The following is a 15339-nucleotide window of genomic DNA, read 5'->3' on the forward strand; positions in this document are numbered from 1 at the left end:
CCTTACCGAATATACTATTGGCTACATGTAAACTGGCTGGCCGTGATGGACACCAATGGACACGATTCCGAGTGTGGAAGAATTTGGGAGAAATTTACCAGTTCCCTGGGATGAGGTATTTACTGTGTGAGCTAAATGGCTCTAATTCCAGGTGTACCAGCTGAAAACAGGAAATACATGAAGAAAAATGTTCTTATTGCATCTATTTCAACATGCATCAGAATTTTTCTCTCACTTTCTCTAGATAAATTGCATAAGGATTGACATGCTAAAATATATCAGGTGAAATAGCAGGCGTACAGACACTGCTACAAACACATAATTCCAGTCCCTCCGCAAACAGCTTTTGCTGGGTTAAAAATGTATCCCCCAAACTCAGAATCAGAACCAATGGCCTTTAAATAACTTGCACTTTTAAATTATAACATTTGCAAAGGACTAGCATATCCATCCTGTCTGTCTCACAAGGAAACGTCATTGATTTATTTACTTTTCTTTGTCTCCTAAGCCTTGCATCAGTAGAAATGGAGGATCCCACAAAGGGTTTGGGTTCAACAAACCGTCAAAAACAGATATTTCTCATTCATGCCACTTTTTGTCCCACCTCATGCAGACCAGGTGGTTTGGACAGACTTTTTTTAGTGACAATTGTAGCAAAGTCACATATTTATTAGATTTTGGTACCACATTCTTCAGATTACTGACCACATTTGATAGACAATAGTACAAGTTTGAATTGGGCAGAAGTTGTATGCATCCACAGAAATACTGCTTACCTTTTGGCGGGATGCAAACAAAATAAGCAGAAGAAGCAGCAAGGAAGACAAAATAAAACACTCAGATGCAGCAAGGCAGAAAGGGAATGGATAATGGGAGCCCCTCACCTTACCTTTCAGGGGGAGGGGCTTGAGGTTTTGTTACACCACTGCTTCAAAGATACCTTAAAATTGGCACTCTTTTAGAGAATCGTGTTTTTGTTTCTGATTCCGGGTTCTTAGATTCATGGGCTGAAGAAATTTTCATGTAAGCTCCTCTGCTGCCAAAAGTTAATTTATTAATTAAGTTGAATTAATTGCTTAGTTGTTGAAAATTACATTACTATTATTATATTTATTTGCTTCAAGTATCATATTTGTAGACAATAAATCAAAGTATCTACTTAATGTACTGTAATTACATTCCCTTCCCTGATTCCTAATACACCCTGACTGCCCTATAATGCTACCTTTCCGTGCACCATACAGACTCCTTGCTATCCCTTACCTCTATCCTTCCATAAACCCAAACATGTTTACCACTGCTTACCTCTACTCCTCCCTGAACCTTATAAAATCTTTAACAGAACTTAACACTTCTTTTCCAAGAATCCTAAAAACACCTTACTCTCCATGGGTGATATATTTCCCTAAAAATTTGCCACTACTCCTTAATGTTACACTTCCCTGAACCCTAAGAGAAACATACCACCCCTTAACCTTTCCCTTTCCTGAACTGGAAAATTATACTATCCCTTAATGATACCCATCCCTGAACCTTTAAACCCTTACTTCTTCTTAACATTACGCTTCCTTGAAACCTAACATGGCATTACTACCCTTTATAGCGACCTTTCCCTGAGCTCTAAAATCTCCCTAAAGCCATGCTTCTCTGAACAATATGAACTTCTTACTATCCTTTAATGCTACCCATTCCTAAAAATATTAAATACTTCTTAGCATCACACTTCCTAGAACCCTAAAACCTCCTTACTACCTCTTAATGCTATCCTTCAGTGAACCCTAAACACCTCTTACTACTTTACATTACCCTTCCCTAAACATGAAAATCCATATTTTCCTTTAAATTACCAATCCAGAACAACCCTTAATGCTACTCTTCTTTGAAATCCTAAAACCCTACTACCCCTAAGATCACCCTTCCTTGAACTGGAAAACCTTACTACCCTCTAATGCTGCTGCCTCTTTGTACCATACATAACCCTTACTACTGCTTAACGCTACAGATCCCCGAACCCTAGGAAACCCTTACTCCCCCTTAACGCTACACTTCCTTAAACCCTAAAAACTCTTACCGCTCTTTACTGCTACCTATCCTTGAACTCTAAAGAACCTTTACCGCCACTTACAGCTACCCTCCCATGAATCTTAAAACACCCTAATACCCCTTAATGGTACCCACCCCTGAACCCTAAAAACACCCATACTACTCCTTAACATTACCCTTCCTTGAATCCTTACTACCCATTAATGCCACCCATCTCTGAACCCTAAAATCCCCTAACTATCCTTTAACTCTACTCTTCCATGAACCCTAACTTCCGTATAATGCAATCCCGGTATAGAACATCAAATACCCCTTATTACCCCTTAATGCTACCCATCCCTGAACCTTAAAAACCCTTGTTACCCCTTACATCTTCTCTTTACTGAACCCTAATAAACGTCTTGTTTCCGCGAAACCTTATCTTTCCTTGAACTCTAAAAAACCCTAGCTTCGCCTTAATGCTACTCTTCCCTGAACCCTAAAAACCACTTGCTACCCCATAGAGCTTCCCTTCCTTGAACAGTAAAATCATACTACCCCATAACGCTACCCATCCCTAAACTCTAAAATTCAGACTACTCCTTAATGCTATCTGCCCCTGAACTCCAAAAACCTCTCATCACCCCTTAACACTGCTATCCATGAAGCATTTAGGGCCATATGTATCAAGGCCAAATGGGTTCGCAAACGCTGAAATTTGCAGAATTTCGGCGTTTGTGAACCCATTTTCGCAAAATGGTATTAATGAAAGAATTTGGGTGCATAATAAGGAATCGCAAAATTTGCCATTCCTTATTTTGCGATTGCATTTAAGGAATCGCAAATTTTGCGATTCCTTAAATGCAATATATGAAGAAAAAGAAAATCCAAAATGCCCTTAAGGAATAGCAAATTACCACCAACTTGTAGTTGGTGGTAATTTGCGATTTCTTTTACAAACGCACTTTATGCAATTTGTAAAGATGCCATATGACGCTCATACATGCCCATAGGGCATGTATGTGCGCCATATGCGCACACATGTCATTTTCAGGGGTGCAGCAGGGTGTTCTTGAGACACCCCTGCACCCTTGTAATTATTCTCAATTGGCGATTAGCAAATTGCGAATCGCAAATGGAGAATCATTTCACATTTATTTCTATGGGCCTCTTGGCCCATAGAAATGAATGGGAAATTATTCCTTGATTGCGATTAGCAATTTGCTAATCGCAATTAGGGAATTTTAAGAAATCGCTAAAAAAAAGTGAATTTCTCCATACATACCATGTTGCGATTTCTAAATAGCGATTCCTTAAATATCGCTATTTCGGAATCGCGAAAGGGAATGTTGATACATATGGCCCAAAGACCTTTACTGCCCTTTAATTCTAACTATCCCTGAATTCTAAAAGGCTTTTACTACCCCTTAATGTTACCCTTCCCTGACACATAAAAAAATTCTACCCCTTAATGCTACCCATCGCTGATCCCTAAAAAACCTTAATGCCCCTTTAATTCTACCCTTCTCTGAACCCCAAAACCCATGCTCCTCCTTAATGTTATCTATCACTGAACCCTAAAAACCCCAATTTACCCCTAACACTGCCATCTCCTAAACCCCACAAACCCATATACCTTAATACTTCCTATACCAAAACCATAAAGATGTTTACTACCCTTTAAGGCGACCCATTTCTGAATAATAAAAGACCTTTACTACCGCTTCATGTTACCCCTTCCTTACTACTCTCAATGCTACCTAAAAACGTCACTTCCCCTTAGTATTACCCTTCACTGATCCGTACAATCTCTTTACTACCCCTTACTACCCCTTAACGCTACCCTTCCATGAACCCTACAAACCCTTACCATTATTTAATGCTACTGATCCCTGCACCCTAAAAACCCTAAGTACCCCTTAATGGTACCCTTCCCTGAAACGCAAAAAAAGTTATTACTATGCTATAATGTTATCCTTTTCTAAACCATAAAAATTCCTTACTAACCCTTAGCGATCACTTTGGTGAGACTTCCGGCTGACAGGGAATTACTTGGAAAAGTTGGAAATCAGATTACTGATTTCCTCAGTAATTTCTCATTTCTGAGGGCGACCCACAGGGTCCCACCTGTGACCATTGTTTTCTTTTATCGACACCTCCCTCCCAGCAGTTATTAAGGCCCCTAGTATAAGGATCAATGGAAAAGAGCGACCGGGTGATGTCAGGCACGTCGTTATAGGACCCTCAGAGGCGTTCAGCAACATTGAAAAGCTTACTTCTTTAAAGAGTTAGAACATTTTAGGGTATCAGCGAATGAGCACTGTCCGACTAATTGAGTCATTTACAGAATGTGGGATGTTTTGCTGTTATACCACTATTCAGTAAAAGTGTTATCACAACCAGTTATCATGACATTGCAAACATTGTTTCTGTCTCTTTTTCTGCAAATTATGGTGTAAAAGTAACACCTGCATTTTTGATTGTGCTCTAGTAGTTAATAGGCACGGAATGCAGTGTTTTTCTTCATACAAAATAGTTTTAAATGCCTTGAAAACCACTATTCATACAGTTCACTGGATTTTTTGCAGCATCCCACATATTCTAAATGACCACAAAGTAGTATGTCCATGAATTATAAAATACGGCAAACATTAGACTACTTTTCTTCTTTATCAACGGTGAACGGTGAATCTGTTTTAATGACACATTTTCAGCATTAAAAAAAAGATATGCATAGAGTGTGCTTTGGCTCCATTTAGTGGATTATTACTCTCACCTCATGTTATCAGATGGCGGTGTCTCATTCCACCTACCAGGAAGGTCTTCTATTGGAAGGGGTTATTTTAAATCTGAAAAATAAAGTCAACTATGCTTTTTATCACATTCAGGTTTTTTATACCTTTTACACAGATAGCAATAATGTTTGCTGCTTTTTTGAAGCATTGGCAAAACCAGTAGGACATGCTTTCATGTGATATACAAAGTTTGTGCATACAAAGCTTGTAAACAGTATATGGAAATGCCTGTGTTTTTATTTGGTGATGCACTAGAACCAGAACTATTGGCTTTGCCACTACTTAATCAGAGTGTGGTTGACAGGCTATTCTGTTATAAACAAGGTCGATATTCTGTTTACCACATTGCAAGTGTATTATAGCCCTGGGCACTTTTATTATGGCAGGTATTTTGTCACATTTGATAGAGATCGAGTATTCAACCCAAAAAGTGAAAATTAGGCCTATGATTTTATTCAGGCTTCTTCACATACCTTATTTTTCATGAAACCATACACTTACATTGTGTTTTCTTTATGGAAACTGTCACTCTAGCAGCTGCATCCAAGACCAAGGACAAAAGTAGGATTGAGGTAGTAATTATATGTTGTCAGCGGCACCTACCGTCTTCTGATTAGTTGTCAAAGAAACTTTGCAAAAATAAGTTCTTTTTAAAAATATTCACGACATTTAACACAAGATACCAGTTCCTTTCTGACTTTATCACATAGGACCAAACAGATGGGGCAGGCAAAATTCTCTCACTCCTAACAACTCAACTTTGAGGGAAGTCAACTAGTGCAGTGGGTATGGTATGTCATGATTACTGCAACATCATCTACACCAGCCTTGCAAGAAATTTACAATATTGTAGATAATACAGAGACAAGCAATCAGACAATACCTTAACCTCTGAAAAATGCACATCAACCATAAATTGATGTCACTCTAGGTGTAATGTCCATGCTACCTACAAATACCGGTACCACTGTACCTTTTGGACAAATCCTTTTGATCTACTACTTTCAATCTTTTTAACAATGGTTCAAACAGTGTAAAAAAGGTGGCAGGTTCCCAGGTATATTTAACACTGCCCTGGACTGACTTAAACAGGTCAAACAAGCTTTATTCTTCGATTGTCATAAAAGCATAACAATTAAAATTTGATAATTTACAATAAAATTAGATAAATACATAAAAAGATAAAATCACAATAGGAAAACATTTCATCATGTTTAAATACAAAAAGTAATGGGGAATTAATCATTTTGTGGCTCATACATTTACACTTTTGTTTCTGATGACCCACGCCCATCCTAAAAATTTCGCCACAGCAATATATATAAAGGGAATTGGACTTGTGCAGATAATTCGAACGGCCACCATTACACTCTGTGTGCCCAGTAATTTGACTATAGGACGCAACCACACTCTACTCGGGGCAGAGTATGCGGGGCATCCAAAGAGCAGATGACTAATTGTTTCTTTTGGATCTGGGCAACATGGACATGAGGCATTTCCGCCACTGGACCACCTAGATGTAAATGCTCTGAGAGGGATACTGCCTAGTCTCAGTTGGAAGTAGAGTTTTCTGTCCAGTGGCTTTGTTACGTCGTCCCAGAAAGGCTCAAATAGAGTCACATCCTTGGACTCCTTAAAAGCACCAGGTAATGAGAGAGGAGAGGTGGTCCTGAACACTCTAGAGGATATCATACCTCAGTACAACCCCTTTATTTCTTTCTTTGAAAGAAATGTGGCATTGATAGGGGCCTCCCCTGCGTCCGTCAGGCCTAACTCCCTGAGAATCGCTCCAATTCTGGAGAGCCATTTTACCTGGTGGAAAACATAATTTTTAATTATATCTAGGAGACCCATGGCGAATGTTTTCAGTTCTGGCGTAACCCACACACGCCTCCGGTATAATACTGGGCGAAGTTTTGCAATGATCTCAGTAGGATTCATGCCTAGGTCCTGGAAAACCGGGCCCATAGGGGTACTTTGTGGAAGTTTGATGAGATTGCGTAGGAACCTGTTTTCAGAACCTGTAAGCTTTGTTAGGTTCCCTTGCTCCCATATTTCCACGCCATAAAGTGCTGAACTCACTGCATTTGCGTTGTAGACAATAATGGCCGGGACCATTTGTTTTGTCATGGACTTGGCATGTTCGGTGATCAGTGCCCCTGCAAGTTGCCTATGCTTTAGCGTGGCTAGATCTATCTGTTCATTCCAGCGCAAATTATGTGGAATGGTTACGCCCAGATATAAGAATGATGTAACTTGTTCCATAGGTAAGTTATTCACAAATATTTTACCCCTGAATGCTTTGTGTTGATTAAAAGACATGAATTTTGATTTGAAAACATTTACTTCCAGCCCATGATTGGAACAGAAAGTTTCAAAGATCCCAAGGGCTTTTTGCAAACCACTTGGGGTCTTAGAAATAATAAGACAATCGTCGGCAAACAGTAAAATTGGAACTTTGGCGCCTGCTAGAGTTGGCGCGTCAACATTTGCCTGGATCATTATCTTTGCCACGTTGTTAATATAAAGAGAGAAGAGGATCGGGGCTAGCCCGCAGCCTTGACGCACTCCCCTCTCTACTGGGAACTGGGTTGTAACACTTCCCGGGGGCCCCCCCTTATCTGGGTGTAGTTGTGCTAGTGTAATTTGACAATCAAAGAAAGTAGGGCAGGGGGCATGCCCATGTCATTTAATACAAGCCACAGGTTTGTACGTGGGACAAGATTGAAAGCTGCCCTCAAATCAATGAAGGCAGCATATAAACTACCCCCCCCCCCCATTTGGACAGTTTTCCAATAAAGCATGGCAAAGTATAACTGGTCTATTGTGCTCATGCGGGCTCTAAATCCTGCTTGGAGATGGGACAGGAAATTCATCTCACGCTCCCAGTCGTGAACTTTGTTTAGTATCAGTCTGCAATAGATCTTCTGAATTGTATCAATTAGACGGTATACAACGTTTAGCACGCATTTGTTACAACGCACTACCATTACAACGCAGGCATTACCACGCATACCATTACAACGCATTGCGCTGGGGGCACTCTAGGATAGGGAATAATTTTAATTTTATATCCAACACCTTCCCTAGTGTCCACGGGGACTGGAGTTGGAAAATAAAATTATACTTACCACTATCCAGCACCTGCGTTGTAACGGTATTCGTTGTAAATACCGCGTTGTAAAGGTATGCGTGGTAATAGTATGCGTGCTAACGTCATACATCCCAATTAGACTGATAGGGCGATAGTTACCTGGGAGTGACCTATCGCCCTTTTTAAAAACAGGAATTATTTCCGCCCCATTCCAGGATTCGGGTATTGGTGATCCTTTCGCTGTCATGTTTGCCAGTCATAATATGTATTTTCCCCACAGTTCTCTATCGTTTAGAAAGATGTCTGCCGGGACACCATCTATCCCAGGTGCTCTGCCAGGCGTAATAGGATCCAGAGCTCATTGGATGTCCTGAATGGTGAATGCATCTTCCTCCCAGGCAGTGTATGGGACCCTTTCACTTCGTTCATGGGTTAATTCCACCCCTTTAGCGTATTGGGGCCTAAGGTAAGCTACCCAGTCTTCTTGAGCTACCCAGTTTTGGGGCTTTTCTGGGCGACCCTCCAGCCCCCATTTCAACAGATTCCAGAATAGCTTAGAATTCTTGGTTGAGCTAGCCTCCTTAAGCTCCCCCCATTTTCTTTCATCCCAAGCGCGCTTGGATTTTTGAATGGTGGATTTGTACACTTTCCTGGCTGAACGGACACTAACACTAGATCCAGGTTTAATAGCCTGCCCTAGGTCCAGACGTGCTTTCCTACATTCCTTGTTATACCAACCAGGAGAATTATTGGTGGAAATTATATTTGGGTTATTTGTTTTAACAAATAGGCTTTTTATTTGGAGAAACAAGCTTTCGTGCACCTTGTTTGGTCTATTTCTCTCTAGAGATGAGGGTTCGGCAGTAGCACAAACACTTAAGTCTTTTATGGCTAGTTCCAGGTTATGTAAAATAAAGTCAATGTTTGACTGATATTGGGCAACTGAGGCCCATTTCAGGTGTCGCATGTCATTTGCGAGGGTGACAAATTGGGAACATTCATCCTTCTTTCCCTCAATTGCCGCGGGCGTCACCCAATAACGTGAAAATCATGCAGACAGGGTTGTGATCGCTCTCAAGGCGGTCTACGACCATCATATCCTCTATGTGATTCCACAACTCAAGGTGGACGAGTATATAATCAATTCTGCTTTCTCTTTGACCATTCTTGAATGCGGTTGCACCAGCCCTGTCCCTCGGAGTCCTCCCATTGGTCACCCTTAATCCTTTGGTTAAACAGGTGGAGTTGATCTGAATCACCAGATCGGTCCACCTTCTTACTGGGTTGAGTTCAAGCCTAGGAACCCCCCACTGACTATCTTGTTCCTCTGCTAGATATGATTCGCCACCTGACAAGGGTTCAAAAGTTACATTAAAGTCCCCTGCGACAATCAAACGTGAATGCGCAGAGTATTTGTCGATAAGGTCATCAAGGGCAGCGAGGGTACTAGACTTCCTGCCCCCTGTGCTCCTAGCATACACATTATAAATGTCTAGGGATTTGGCCTGTTTTGAGGTAAGAGATACAATCTGAATATCCTTATGATTCGTTGGGAGCTTTTTTGCTGTAATTCCAGAATCCTATTTCACCCAGATTGTTAGGCCACCTGATGGCCGCCCTCTGTTACTTTTTTCTGCTGGAACACTATAATTTAAGAACCCTGGGAAGTGTTGAGGTTCAAGAAGCTGCGTTTCCTGAAATAAGCATATGGTGAATTGGTTAACAAAGGATGCCCACTCCGGGCTTTCCACCTTGGATCTCAACCCTGCGATGTTCCATGACATAATAGAACCAAATGCATCAAAATCCTTAGCAAGGTTTGAATTAAAAACATGATCGAAAGAGCAACCGCCCCCATCATCTAGCCCAGGGTCTATTATTGTACAGGATGTACCCAAAGGAATAGACTGCGGCGTGGTGTGAGTGCCTGTTACCATGTCACCTGAGAGGTGGGAAGCAATGCCCTCTGTCGTCAGTCAGTCATTAGAGTCCAGACGCGACCCACCCCCCTCCGTGCCCAGTGGTTGCGTTCCCTTACCTTATGTCCACTGCTGGGGGGGTGAGGATCTCAGTTGAATGCGAGAGTGGTCAGGGGAGCAGGACCTGAACTCTATTAAAACCAAATTTTGTGCCAAATTTTCATGTTTGAAGCTAAGTTCAATACAGTCAGTTCTACATCCTGGGTGGGACAACGTAGTGGCCCTAGAGATGTCTTCCCTTATCACTGATCTGCAACCTCTAGTATGCCGGATCCAGTGAATAGCTTTATTTGTCAGAGAGTCTTTGGTTTCTACGTCCTTTCCTACATCCAGTTTTGGAACGTTCGCCATGTGTACTTTGGATAAGTCGGGAGGAATAAAACGGGATGAGGAGGGGCCACTGGCTACCATTTTCCAAGGAGAAGGCATTGAGGCATTAAGGCTATTAGTAGGTCTAGGGTTGAACCTGGTAGGCCCCCCCCATTTTTTTCCAATTCTGGACGTTTAGATTTAGGAATTGTCTCGGGCATGGATTTCGCGGGCACCTCCCTGTCACCACTAGCTTTACTATGGGACGTGACTCCCTTCGGTATAGAGACAAAATATCGACTCCAAAATATCGACTGGACATAATATCGAGTTTTAAATATAGACTGGACAAAATATCGACTGGACATAATATCGACTACAAAAATATCGTTTTTCAGGTAAGTGAAGTAATATCGACTGTGTAAAATATAGATAGCAAAAATATCGATTTTTTAATAATATATAATATTTTATAGTGTATTTTTATGTAATAATATGTGTGAATAGTGTGTATTAATGTTATAAAATATTTTATTACATGAATTTTGTTTTGTTAATAATTGCGTAATGTAATTCTGTAGCGGCTTGTGGGTTTATAGGGGAATAGGGTGGGAAGTAATTTAATAATAATTAATTAATTAATATATGTGTGTTAATATTTTGAATTAATAATTAATTGATAATTAATTAATATTAATTAGTTAATTAATTAATATAATTTTGAATATATTTTGTATTAGTAAATAATTGTTAATTAATTAATTGTAATTAGTTAATTACATTAATTAGAGTACATTTTTAATATATATAATTTTGTGTTATTTTTAAGTAATTAATTTTGAAAAAATAATATTAATTATTAAAATAATTACACCTAATGTTCTAATATATTTATTTTATTGTTATTGTTAATTAATAATTAATTGGTAATTAAATAATATTGATACATTTTGGGTAAAGGAGCATTTTTAGGGTTCAGGGTCAGTTTTCAGTTCATGGGTAAAGGGGTATTTTTAGGGTTCAGGGTCAGTTTTCAGTTCATGGGTAAAGGGGTATTTTTAGGGTTCAGGGTCAGTTTTCAGTTCATGGGTAAAGGGGTATTTTTAGGGTTCAGGGTCAGTTTTCAGTTTTTGGGTAAAGGGGTATTTTTAGGGTTCAGGGTCAGTTTTCAGTTTTTGGGTAAAGGGGCATTTTTAGGGTTCAGGGTCAGTTTTCAGTTTTTGGGTAAAGGGGTATTTTTAGGGTTCAGGGTCAGTTTTGGGTTTTTGGGTAAAGGGGTATTTTTAGGGTTCAGGGTCAGTTTTGGGTTTTTGGGTAAAGGGGTATTTTTAGGGTTCAGGGTCAACAAATAAGATTTTAAAAAATTATTTTTATTATTTTCATTTATTATTTAATTCTTATAATTTAATTTAAGTCGTTTTAAGTATATTTTAGTAATTAAAATTTAATATTAATTTAATTTAACACTGTTTTTAATAAAGTCGATATTTTTTACATCTATATTTTTGTTAACGATATTTTGTACTCGATATTTTTGTACTTACCTGTTTGTAGATACAAACTCGATATTTTGACTGTCGATATTTTGTCCACGATATTTTGGCAAGTCGATATTTTGTCAGTCGATATTATTTCAGTGATCCACTCCCTTCCTCAGCATGTTACCCCTGGGTTGTTGCTGCTCAGAATGTTGAACTGTTTACCTCTGCTTATCAGCAAGCGCAGCGCTCGGTTGCTTGCTATCTAAGCTACATTTAAAGCATGCATTTGGGTTAGGAATTACCTTGTCCACTTTAGCAGTCAAAATATCAACTTTGTCTTGCATGCAATGAATAAAATTACATAAGCGGTTCACAAGGATACACAGTTTTGAAATGTCTTCCCCCGCACCAGAAATGGGTACACAAGAGTTTGCCCCCACCCCATCTTACCCTCACGTAGCCCTAGAGAAGCATCATATGGGGTTAGCTGGATTAGTAAGTCTCCGTTCTCCTCATTAGGACAGTCAATGTCAGTAAGGGCAGAGAACCTATTAAAGCAGAGGACAATTGAATCAAGCGAGAGCGGGAGAGGAGCTTCTACCTCCACATCAACACTCGTTACAAGTCCATTAACAACAGCTCACCTCCTCACTCAACAACTCCACCCCAACCATCGCGGAAAAAGACGACCCCAACACTGCAGCCCGAACCCTGCATAGATGGATCTCGGACAGCACCAACACCATAGCCCCCCTCAAGAAAAACAATACCCGCGCCAAGAAAGCCAGATGGTTTACCACCGAACTTCGAGAGTCCAGGCGCACATGCCGCCGCCTTGAAAAGGCCTGGAGAAACACCAAATCCACAGAAGCCCACAACAACTTCAGAGCCGCCACCAACGCCCACCATCAACTCATCAGAGAAACAAGGAAAAAAGCGATTGAAGACAGAATCTCCACCCACGCACATAACAGCAAGGAACTCTTCAGCATCATCAAGGAGTTCGCCCAACCCACCAGCGAGTCTACCGACATCCCTCCCTCACAAGACCTCTGCAACAAACTCAGCATCTTTTTCCACCACAAAATCAAGAGCATCTACGCCAACTTCGACGAAGACAACCAACACACTGAACCCTCACCAACCACCCATGAAACCCAGAAACCAGCGATTGACAACTGGACAGCCCTCACCACAGAGGACACACTGAAGACAATGAAGTCAATCCACTCAGGGGCCCCCACGGACCCCTGCCCCCACCACATCTTCAACAGAGCCGCCAACACCATCGCACCCATTCTCCGCCAAACCATCAACCGCTCCCTGGCGACCGCCTCGTTCCCCGACGACTGGAAACACGCCGAGGTCAACCCCCTCCTAAAGAAACCCTCAGAGGACCCCACCGACCTCAAAAACTACAGACCCATCTCCCTGCTCCCGTTCCCAGCGAAAGTCATCGAGAAAGCCATCAACAGCCAACTCGCCACATTCATTGAAGAACACAACATCCTCGACTCCTCCCAAACCGGCTTCAGAAAAAACCACAGTACGGAAACCGCCCTCCTCGCTGCAACAGACGACATCCACACCTTACTGGACAAAGGAGAAACAGTAGCCCTCATCCTCCTCGACCTATCAGCGGCGTTCGACACAGTCTCCCACCGCACCCTAATACGCAGACTCTATGATGCAGGAATCCAGGACAAGGCCCTCGACTGGATCTGCTCCTTCCTCTCCGGCAGGACGCAGCGGGTCAGACTCCCCCCTTTCCTCTCGGACCCCACACTGATCACCTGCGGAGTCCCCCAGGGCACCTCCCCCAGCCCGACGCTCTTCAACATCTACATGGCTCCACTTGCCCCCATCGTCAGAACCTACGGACTCAACATCGTGTCATATGCAGACGACACCCAGCTCATCCTCTCCCTATCCAACGAGCCCAACACCGCCAGACGCAACTTTCGAGAAGGCATGGAAGCCGTCGCCAAATGGATGAAAAACAGCTGCCTTCAACTAAACACCAACAAAACAGAAGTACTCATCATGTGCCCAAACCCCGATGCCTGGAGTGACACCTGGTGGCCCACCACCCTCGGAAACCCGCCAACCCCCACAGACCACGCACGCAACCTAGGATAGGAATCATCCTGGACTCCGAGCTCAAAATGGACCGCCAGATCAACTCTGTCTCATCTTCCTGCTTCCACACCCTCCGCCTCCTTCGTAAGACCTTCAAATGGATCCCCCTCGAACACCGAAAGACAGTCACTCACGCCCTGGTCACCAGCAGACTCGGCTACGGCAACGCACTCTGCGCCGGAATAAACAAAAACCTCATCCGCAAGCTACAGAAAATCCAGAACGCCGCCGCAAGACTGGTCCTCAACCTGCCAAAACACTGTCACATCTCCCAGCACCTGTGCACACTCCACTGGCTCCCCGTCGAGGCGAAAATCACCTTTAAGATGCTCACCCACGCACACAAGGCCCTCCACGGCACCGGACCAGCATACCTGAACAGCCGACTCAAATTCCACGCACCCCAAAGGACCCTATGATCAGCCCAGCTTTCCTACGCCGTGGTCCCCGCACCAGAAAGACCAGATCGGGAGGCTGCTCCTTCTCCTTCCTCGCGGCCAAAGCATGGAACGCCCTTCCGCTCCACCTCAGACAGACAACATCGCTCCCCATCTTCGCAAGAAACCTCAAAACCTGGCTCTTCGACAGACCCCCTCCTTGATGGAATGGAACCTGCACCCCCCCACCCCCCCCACCCCTACCGCCTTGATACCCTTACGGGTGAGTAGTCGCGCTTTAACAAACTCCTGATTGATTGCGCCATCATGGCCTTCCTCAGAATTACGAGAATTTCTTTTCCTCAGAAACATCCCAGGGACAACACTGGGACCCCGTTTAGCATTTCTCTGTGTTGACATAGTAACAACGACCCCTTTAATCTCTTCCTGGCTGAGGTCTTTGGGGGGCTCAGATGTGAGTATAAGGCTGCAGTCTTCTATCAGTTCATCAATTCGATTCATGACACAATTCTCCGCGGCATGTTTAACTGCCTTGTTAGCCTTCTTAGACTTTCTCCTTTTCGCCCGGGTACTCAGCCCATCAGTTACGCCTTCCATACTTTTCCTCTTCCCCATTACAGTAATACAGAGGGCACAGTACCTTGAAACGTGATAGGATGATGTAGATGTTAGTGCAGTGGCCCGGCCCTGCCTCAGCCTGCCCCGGACGGCCACAGACGGCCCGCCCTTTGTCCGGGCTTCGTCCGGTCCGGCCCGTCCTGCACTGTGGTCACAGAATGAGATTATATACACCGGTGAGCTGGGGGGCGGGCCTCCTCGCAGGTGGTAGCACGCACGGGCTCCTGGTCCCTGGAGTCCCGTGCGGCGTTCAGCTTGGCGATTCTGGCCCCCTCGGCAGTGATTAGGCAAGAGGCCCTCGATGTAGAACCCCTCCGGGGGTGGTAGCAGCACTGAAGTGAGAGAGCTCAGCCCACGAAGCGGGACCCGTGCAAGCGGGTCTGGCAAGATGTTTTGAAGCGCCGGTGAGGTGGGGGGCGGGCCTCCTCCCAGGTGGTAGCACATACGGGCTCCTGGTCCCTGGAGTCCCGTGCGGCGTTCAGCTTGGCGACTCTGGCCCCCTCG

This window comes from Lissotriton vulgaris, chromosome 10, assembly GCF_964263255.1.
Source record: "Lissotriton vulgaris chromosome 10, aLisVul1.2, whole genome shotgun sequence".
Taxonomy (NCBI): Eukaryota; Metazoa; Chordata; class Amphibia; order Caudata; family Salamandridae; genus Lissotriton; species Lissotriton vulgaris.